Here is an 8,444-nt window from a genome sequence, read left to right on the forward strand (position 1 = left end):
ATACTAATACGGTGTTTGACCCCCTTTTGCCTTCAGAACTGCCTTAATTCTACGTGGCATTGATTCAAAAAGGTGCTGAAAGCATTCTTTAGAAATGTTGGCCCATATTGATAGGATAGCATCTTGCAGTTGATGGAGATTTGTGGGATGCACATCCAGGGCACGAAGCTCCCGTTCCACCACATCCCAAAGATGCTCTATTGGGTTGAGATCTGGTGACTGTGGGGGCCATTTTAGTACAGTGAACTCATTGTCATGTTCAAGAAACCAATTTGAAATGATTCGAGCTTTGTGACATGGTGCATTATCCTGCTGGAAGTAGCCATCAGAGGATGGGTACATGGTAGTCATAAAGGGATGGACATGGTCAGAAACAATGATCAGGTAGGCCGTGGCATTTAAACGATGCCCAATTGGCACTAAGGGGCCTAAAGTGTGCCAAGAAAACATCCCCCACACCATTACACCACCACCACCAACCTGCACAGCGGTAACAAGTCATGATGGATCCATGTTCTCATTCTGTTTACGCCAAATTCTGACTCTACCATTTGAATGTCTCAACAGAAATCAAGACTCATCAGACCAGGCAACATTTTTCCAGTCTTCAACTGTCCAATTTTGGTGAGCTTGTGCAAATTGTAGCCTCTTTTTCCTATTTGTAGTGGAGATGAGTGGTACCCGGTGGGGTCTTCTGCTGTTGTAGCCCATCCACCTCAAGGTTGTGCATGTTGTGTGTAACCCACATGATAGTGGATCACATGAAAGAAAGTGTTAAAACGGTTAGTATTTAAATAGTTAAAAATAGTAATATTAAAAAAAATATTACAAATAGGAAGTTTTTGAAAGGAAAAAAAATCAATTCATGTGCTGTTTTGCTTTTATTTTGCCAAAGAGTCCATTTGGAAATTTATTGGAAAGCAGAGTTACATGAGGCTCAACCAATCAGAAAAATGTGCACGCTAAGTAGTCCAGCCCACCTGCTGCTGGGAGGAAGTTTGGGCGTGCTAGCGGGAAAAAAGTTTTGAGACGAGAGCGAGACCTTGGCGTTGGAAAAAAACTGGAGCTTAATAACGACGAACATTAATAAAAGTACGGAAATATTTACAGCATTTCCATAAGTTGACGATTCGGTTGCGAGTTTGGACGGATTTTGTAGGCTTCATGTAACGCTGCTTACATCTTTAAATTTTGTGGATGCATTTGCCACGGCCATTTTTCGGCATGTATTCACTCATACGGAGATCGGTAAGCTTTATTTTCTTTATATGTTGTAAAAGGAGATTTTAGGTTTAATGTTGTACTTTAAAATTGAAAATTGCATTGTTGAGGTTTTGATGGTAGCCATCTTAAATGTAATAACTTGAAACGAACGGAAAAAAAGTTAATTCTGTTTATTATGTAATGTCGAGAGGATTGTTGTAAAAGCTTTATTACATGACGTTTGTAATGGAGAGAGATACTGTTGCATGTATTTTGGGTATGTAAGTGATTTTTGTGTTTTTGATTAGTTGAATTAATGCGGTCAAAGTTGTGGACATGTGATGCTACTTTGTATAACTGCGTACGTTGATGGTGCATTTCTTCTGCGTATTCTACTGGCCATGTCTGTTGGCAGGTCAGGTTTTTTTGATTGGGCTGATGTCCTGCCTCTGGACTGTGACGTTTGATGGCGAGCCTTCCCACTCGGACCCCTTTGAAGGAGTGATTTTTGCCTGAATTAACTGGACAGACCCTGTTGCACTCTCCAGTGTGGTAGGCCCAGCTTGTGTCACCACAACAGCTCTTCAGCAGCTCCACACACACACACATACACATTCATTCACTCACAATCAAAAGAATATTATTTTTTTTGAGACTCTGAACTGGACTTGAACTTGATTTAGCATAAAACCTTATTTTCCTGAATTGCATATTTTATTTTATTTTTATTATTATTATTTGCTGATAATTTGCACCAGAAGTTTTCTTTGAGAGGAAAATTTTAAATTTTGAAAAGAGGTTGTTTTATACCAATATTGAAATATTGCTGTTGTTAAGTTTGTAAATTAACTTTTTGGGTCAATAACTACTCATTCATTTGTCTGTTTATTTATCTCTCTTTTCCTCTTTCTACAATTTCCTATTAGATATTAAAAAGGGTTCTTGTTAAAGTCTGGCTTCTGATGTCTAATTTGAACGCTCCTTGTGCTCCAGCAGCTGAACCTACTGGCCCATCCTCCAACTTCTTCCCTTGATTTAAGCTTATTGTTTGTACCCTTGAGAGTTGGGTGTTACAAGTATAATTTGGCGAGCCAGCCAGGAGCACATTGAGGGTTTAAATGTGAGACTCAGTTTTCCTTGAAGTGACATTACCAGCTGTTACATATTAAGTCCAGCAAAATGGAAATTGTAAGGCAAGAATCAGTTAAGATTCCCAATTCTGTAGTTGTTAGTGGGCTATCAGATGCAGACAGTGACGAGGAAGTATCCGAGTATCTTCAAAAATATGGTTCAATTAACCGTTATCTACGTATAGATGATCCTAGTTCAGATTTCCACAAACACATGATAGTTGAATTTGCATTTGGCACTGCCATGCAAAGGTTAGAGCCCTTATTGCCCCTTAAGCTTTATAGCTCCACTCAAACTGGCATCATGTATGAAATAAAAAGCTTGGGTAGTGTTTACACATTTGAGGCCCGAAGCAGGATTACCAAAACTTATGTTGAACAACTACGTGAAATTGCAAAATTGGGTGGGAATTCTTTGGAGCAAGTGCTAAAAGAAGAACTGGCCAACCTTGTTTCTCCTGTGGCAAGTCAAGATTCCCCTGCAGATCAGAGCCCACTTTCCCCAACATTGTCCTTGGACCAGGGGAATGTTTCATCTCCTTTGCACCTGCACTCTGGGGAACCTTCTGTCCCCACCGCTTTTGAATCTTCGAATGATGCAGTTCAGCCCTCTAGCCCCTCGATTCCCAATAAAAACCTGATCGATCTCACCCCATCTACCACTCCTCCAGTTATGCCTAGTGGCACAACCCAGCCCACAATTAATTTAAATCCACCAAACGTTCAGCGAGTTGTGGTGGAACATGTTGTGCGCAGTAGTGAGAGTTTGCCCCATTTTACCACCCCAGGTAGGCTTAGAGCTTTCTCAGGGAAAACTCCACGGCCCAATAATGAAGCAGACTATGACACATGGCGCACTAGCGTGGAGGTTCTCATGAAAGATCCTTCTGTTTCTGATTTGCACTGCACGCATCGTATACTTGACAGTCTTCTTCCTCCTGCGGCTGAAATGACTAAGCATTTGGGCCCACATGCTAGCCCTTCCGCCTATCTCAAACTGCTTGATTCTGCCTATGGAATGGTTGAAGAGGGCGATGAACTATATGCCAGGTTCATGAGCACATTTCAGAATGAAGGGGAGAAGCCATCTGTTTTTCTACAAAGATTGCATGTTGCACTGAGCACAGCGATGAGGCGTGGTGGTGTATCCCCATATGAGTTTGACCCGCGTCTCTTAAAACAGTTCTGCCGGGGTTGCTGGGAGAATGCTTTGATAGTTGATCTCCAGCTAGAGCAAAGGAAGAAAAGTCCCCCATCCTTCGCTGAGCTATTATTGTTGCTAAGGACAGAGGAGGACAAACAGGCTTCGAAAATGAGTCGAATGAAACAGCATTTGAGCAACACCAAGTCTACCCATAATGCTGGTAAACAGCGTGTCATGTCTCACGTACAAACAGCACAAGCTGCAGCAGAGATGGATCATGGCACTGAGTTTGAGGATCTAAGGAAACAAGTGGCTGACCTTAGTGCTCAGCTTAACAGCCTAAGGGCGGCAAGTCACAAACCAAGACCCACTAAGCAACAAAGAGCAGAATCTCTCGCTTCCAGTGTCCAAGCTGAGGCCCATGTAGCTAAAAACAGGATAGTGACTCGGCAGAATCCTGAGACAAAGCCGAGCGGCAAACCACGTCCTTGGTATTGTTTTCGGTGTGGAGAAGATGGGCACATTGCCTCGTCTTGTGATAATGAGCCAAATCCTTCCCTTGTGATAATTAAGAGAAAACAGCTGAGAGAGAGACAGGCTACCTGGGAAGCCTCTGTTGCTCGTGGGGATGAGAAACATTTAAACTGATATCTGCTTCCATAGTGGGACGTATGGGAGTGACATCTGGAAAGTTTAGTCCCAAATCTGAGAGACCTGCCTTAAGGAGAGCCCACCCAAAGAGGTTATCGATTCGACTTCCTCAGGGGCTCGTGGGAGCTAAAACCACCGCACAAGTAACAATTGAGGGAAAAGGCACTAGTTGCCTTTTAGATACAGGGTCGCAGGTGACAACTGTACCCCAATCCTTTTATGAGCAGCACCTTGCACATCTGGCTATTCATCCACTAAATGACTTTCTTGATGTGGAGGGTGCTAATGGCCAGTTGGTTCCCTATTTAGGATACATCAAGCTCTCTATTACTTTCCCTAAAGACTTTGTAGGGTCCAAAATCGAAATCCCCACTTTGGCTCTGGTTATTCCCCACCTCCGTTCAGCAACACAGGAACAGGTGCTTATTGGCACTAATACTCTTGACGTCCTTTATACTCATTTCCAGCCTTTTTCCACCTTCCAGCCATCTTTCTATGGCTATAGAGCTGTCCTTAAAATCCTTGAAACACGCCAAAGGAGCACCAGCAGCCGTACCCTGGGGTGGGCCAGAATGATTGGAAAAATGCCTGAGATGGTCCCTGCAGGACAGACAGTTGTTTTGACAGGCTTAGTTAATGTCCCAAATGCTCATTCTGGGAAGTATGGCATTGTTGAGCAGCCATTAGTGTCTACCCTACCAAATGGTCTGCTGGTCCCTGCTAGCTTAGTCAGCTTGCCAAATCGAAGGCCTTGGCATTTATCGGTTATGTTGAAAAATGAGACCGAACATGATATTGTTATTCCGCCCAAGACAGTATTAGCAGATGTCAATGCTGTAGTGCGAGTACTAAACAAAGAGCACCTGATGAGAGAGCAACTCTCTGCTGGGATGCAAATGGAAACCCTTCAACCTACAAACTTGAGTTTTGATTTTGGAGACTCTCCCCTACCAACCAAATGGAAAGAACGTGTGACAAACATGTTGAATTCCATGCCTGAGGTCTTTTCCCATCATGACCTAGATTTTGGTCACACGAACAAGGTCAAACATCATATTCGGCTTAGTGACGAGACACCCTTCAAGTACAGAGCACGTCCAATACATCCTTGCGATGTCGATGCTGTGAGAAAGCACTTACAAGAGCTTCTTGACTCCGGGATTATAAGGGAGTCTGAGTCCCCCTTTGCTTCTCCTATCGTGGTTGTTAGGAAGAAGGATGGCTCTGTTCGTCTATGCATAGACTTTAGGAAGCTAAACCTCCAAACTATCAAAGACGCATATGCCCTCCCAAGGCTTGAAGAGACATTCTCTGCTCTCGTAGGGTCAAGATGGTTTTCTGTTCTAGATCTAAAATCAGGGTACTACCAGATTGAGATGGAGGAATCTGACAAACCCAAGACAGCTTTCGTGTGTCCACTAGGCTTTTGGGAATTTAACAGGATGCCACAGGGGATCACAAATGCGCCCTCGACCTTTCAGCGACTCATGGAGAAGTGTGTGGGCGAGATGAATCTAAGAGAGGTTTTGGTATTCATTGATGATCTGATTATCTTTTCCTCGTCCTTGGAGGAACATGAGGTGCGGTTGAAGCGTGTCTTGGAACGATTGAGGGACTACGGACTGAAGCTGGCACCAGAAAAATGTAAATTTTTCCAAACCAGTGTGAGATACCTTGGCCACATAGTCTCAGAAAGGGGTGTAGAAACCGATCCAGAGAAAGTTAAGGCCCTAAAGACTTGGCCTATTCCTACCAACTTGAAAGAACTCCGGTCCTTTTTAGGTTTTGCCGGATATTATAGAAGGTTCATTCAGGGGTACTCCCACATCATCAAGCCGCTTAATGAACTTACTTCTGGTTATCCACCTCTTAGAAAGGGAAATAAAAAGCCTAAACAAGCTACTAGGACAGGGTACTACAATCCGAAAGAGCTCTTTGGGCAGAGGTGGACATCCAAGTGTCAGGAAGCGTTTGACTCGATAATTGAAAAGCTGACTTCAGCTCCTGTGTTGGGTTTTGCAGACCCCCAGCTCCCATACATTCTGCATACGGATGCCAGTACGGTTGGGTTGGGGGCTGCATTGTACCAAATTCAAGATAGTCAACCAAGAGCCATAGCTTTTGCCAGCAGAGGTCTTTCAAAGAGCGAAAGGAAGTACCCTGCCCATAAGCTTGAGTTCCTTGCCCTTAAATGGGCAGTTACTGAAAAATTCTCTGACTACTTGTATGGCACAGCCTTCACAGTAGTGACTGACAGCAATCCGTTGACCTACCTCCTTACATCTGCAAAGCTTGATGCAACCGGTTATAGGTGGCTTTCTAGTCTTTCCACTTATTCGTTCCAACTCCAGTACCGAGCTGGAAGGAGTAACTTGGATGCTGACGCACTATCTCGCCGGCCTCATGGTCCACCAGAAGATGATCATGCATCTAAGAAAGAAAGTGAAAGGATTCGACAATTTGCTCTTCACCACCTGAGCGATGTTGAAGCCTCACACACTGTTCCTCAGGATGTGATTCAGGCCATATGTGACCGGCACCTCACCAACATCCTCAAAGACTCAAATGCTGAAACCCTCAGCCCTGGGTTGACGCTAGTTGAATCCCTTGCACATCAGTCCACAGCCATTCCAGGCTGTTTCCAGGAAGAACAAGCAGGTGGATTTCCCCTTATCCCTTCGTTTTCTGAAGAGGAACTAAGAGATCAACAGAGATCTGACCCTGTAATCAATGCAGTAATTGATCAAATAGAGACTGGTCAGTCCCCATCGTCCAGCCTCAGAGAAGAGTTGCCAGAGTTACCTTTACTCTTGCGTGAGCTTAACCGCCTACAGTTGCGGAAGGGAGTACTTTATCGACGACGGCAAAATGGACCCAATGTCACATTTCAACTTGTGCTCCCTGAAAAGCTAAGAGCAATAGCGTTTCAGAGCCTCCACCACGATATGGGTCACATGGGAGTCGAGCGAACGGTGGATTTAATAAGGTCAAGGTTTTATTGGCCAAAATTGTTCGCAACAATAGAAAGACTGATCAAAACCTGTGAGCGTTGCGTTCGTCGTAAGACTCCGCCTGAAAGGGCTGCTCCACTGATGAACATCAAGACTTGCAGGCCACTCGAACTTGTGTGCATGGATTTCTTATCCTTAGAGCCAGATCGCTCCAACACAAAGGACGTATTGGTCATTACTGACCACTTTACGAAGTATGCAGTGGCCCTGCCGACTCCCAACCAGCGAGCACGTACTGTAGCCAAATGCCTTTGGGAACACTTCATAGTACACTATGGGTTCCCAGAGAGACTTCACAGTGATCAAGGCCCTGACTTTGAGTCAAAGACCATTAAGGAGCTCTGTGACATCACTGGCATAAAAAAGGTGCGTACAACCCCTTACCATCCTAGAGGGAATCCGGTTGAAAGATTTAATCGAACTCTTCTCCAAATGCTTGGAACACTAAGTCAGCCTGATAAACTCCACTGGAAAGATTTTGTGAAGCCTCTTGTGCATGCTTACAATTGCACAAAAAATGATGTGACCGGGTTCTCCCCTTATGAATTGATGTTTGGCAGGCAACCAAGACTCCCGGTTGATTTAGCTTTTGGGCTTCCGGTTGATACCAACACGCAGTCCCACTCTCAGTATGTTAGTGACTTAAAACATCGTTTGGAAGAGAGTTACAAAATCGCCACTGCTAATGCGAAAAAGAATGCTGATCGCAATAAGATTCGGTTTGATAAACGAGTTGTGGACTCAACCATAGAAGAAGGTGACAGAGTTCTTGTCCGCAATGTTAAGCTGAGAGGAAGGCACAAGTTGGCAAATAAGTGGGAGGATGATGTCTATGTTGTTCTTAGACGAGTCGGTGACATGCCTGTTTATACTGTTAAGCCCGAGGCCAAGGATGGGCCTGTGCGAACCCTACACCGTGACCTGCTTCTTCCTTGTGGATTCCTCTCAGCAACTACGACAACTGGGCCGGTCAAACACCTTTCAGTCAGGAAACCAAGGACAAGACGGTGCCCCTTCAGTGAGGGTGAAGAGGAAGATAATTCAGATTCGGAGAATCCTATTTGGATACCCCCTCCTGTACGGACACCATCTGATGTATTCATCACAGTCCATGATATCCATAGGTCGAAAAATGCTCTAGACAAGATAGATGTGTCAACTGCTCCCGTTCCTTCTGACCCTCAGGCAGTAGGAGATGGAGGAGAGCTATTAATGCAGAATATGCCTGATACGGACACCCCACCTGAATGTGACGCTCTACTTGAACATGACACCCCACCTGAATGTGACAACCAACCTGATAAT

General features: G+C 44.4%; 1 long non-coding RNA gene across 1 annotated transcript; it reads left to right on the forward strand.

The window, feature by feature from the left end:
• Positions 1-858: 858 nt before the first annotated feature.
• On the forward strand, positions 859-2,153 carry LOC140578557 (uncharacterized). The gene is made up of 2 exons (XR_011982827.1): positions 859-1,248; positions 1,619-2,153. It is a non-coding gene; the product is annotated as an uncharacterized lncRNA (long non-coding RNA).
• Positions 2,154-8,444: the final 6,291 nt, after the last annotated feature.

This window comes from Paramormyrops kingsleyae, chromosome 15 (assembly GCF_048594095.1).
Source record: "Paramormyrops kingsleyae isolate MSU_618 chromosome 15, PKINGS_0.4, whole genome shotgun sequence".
Lineage (NCBI taxonomy): Eukaryota > Metazoa > Chordata > Actinopteri > Osteoglossiformes > Mormyridae > Paramormyrops > Paramormyrops kingsleyae.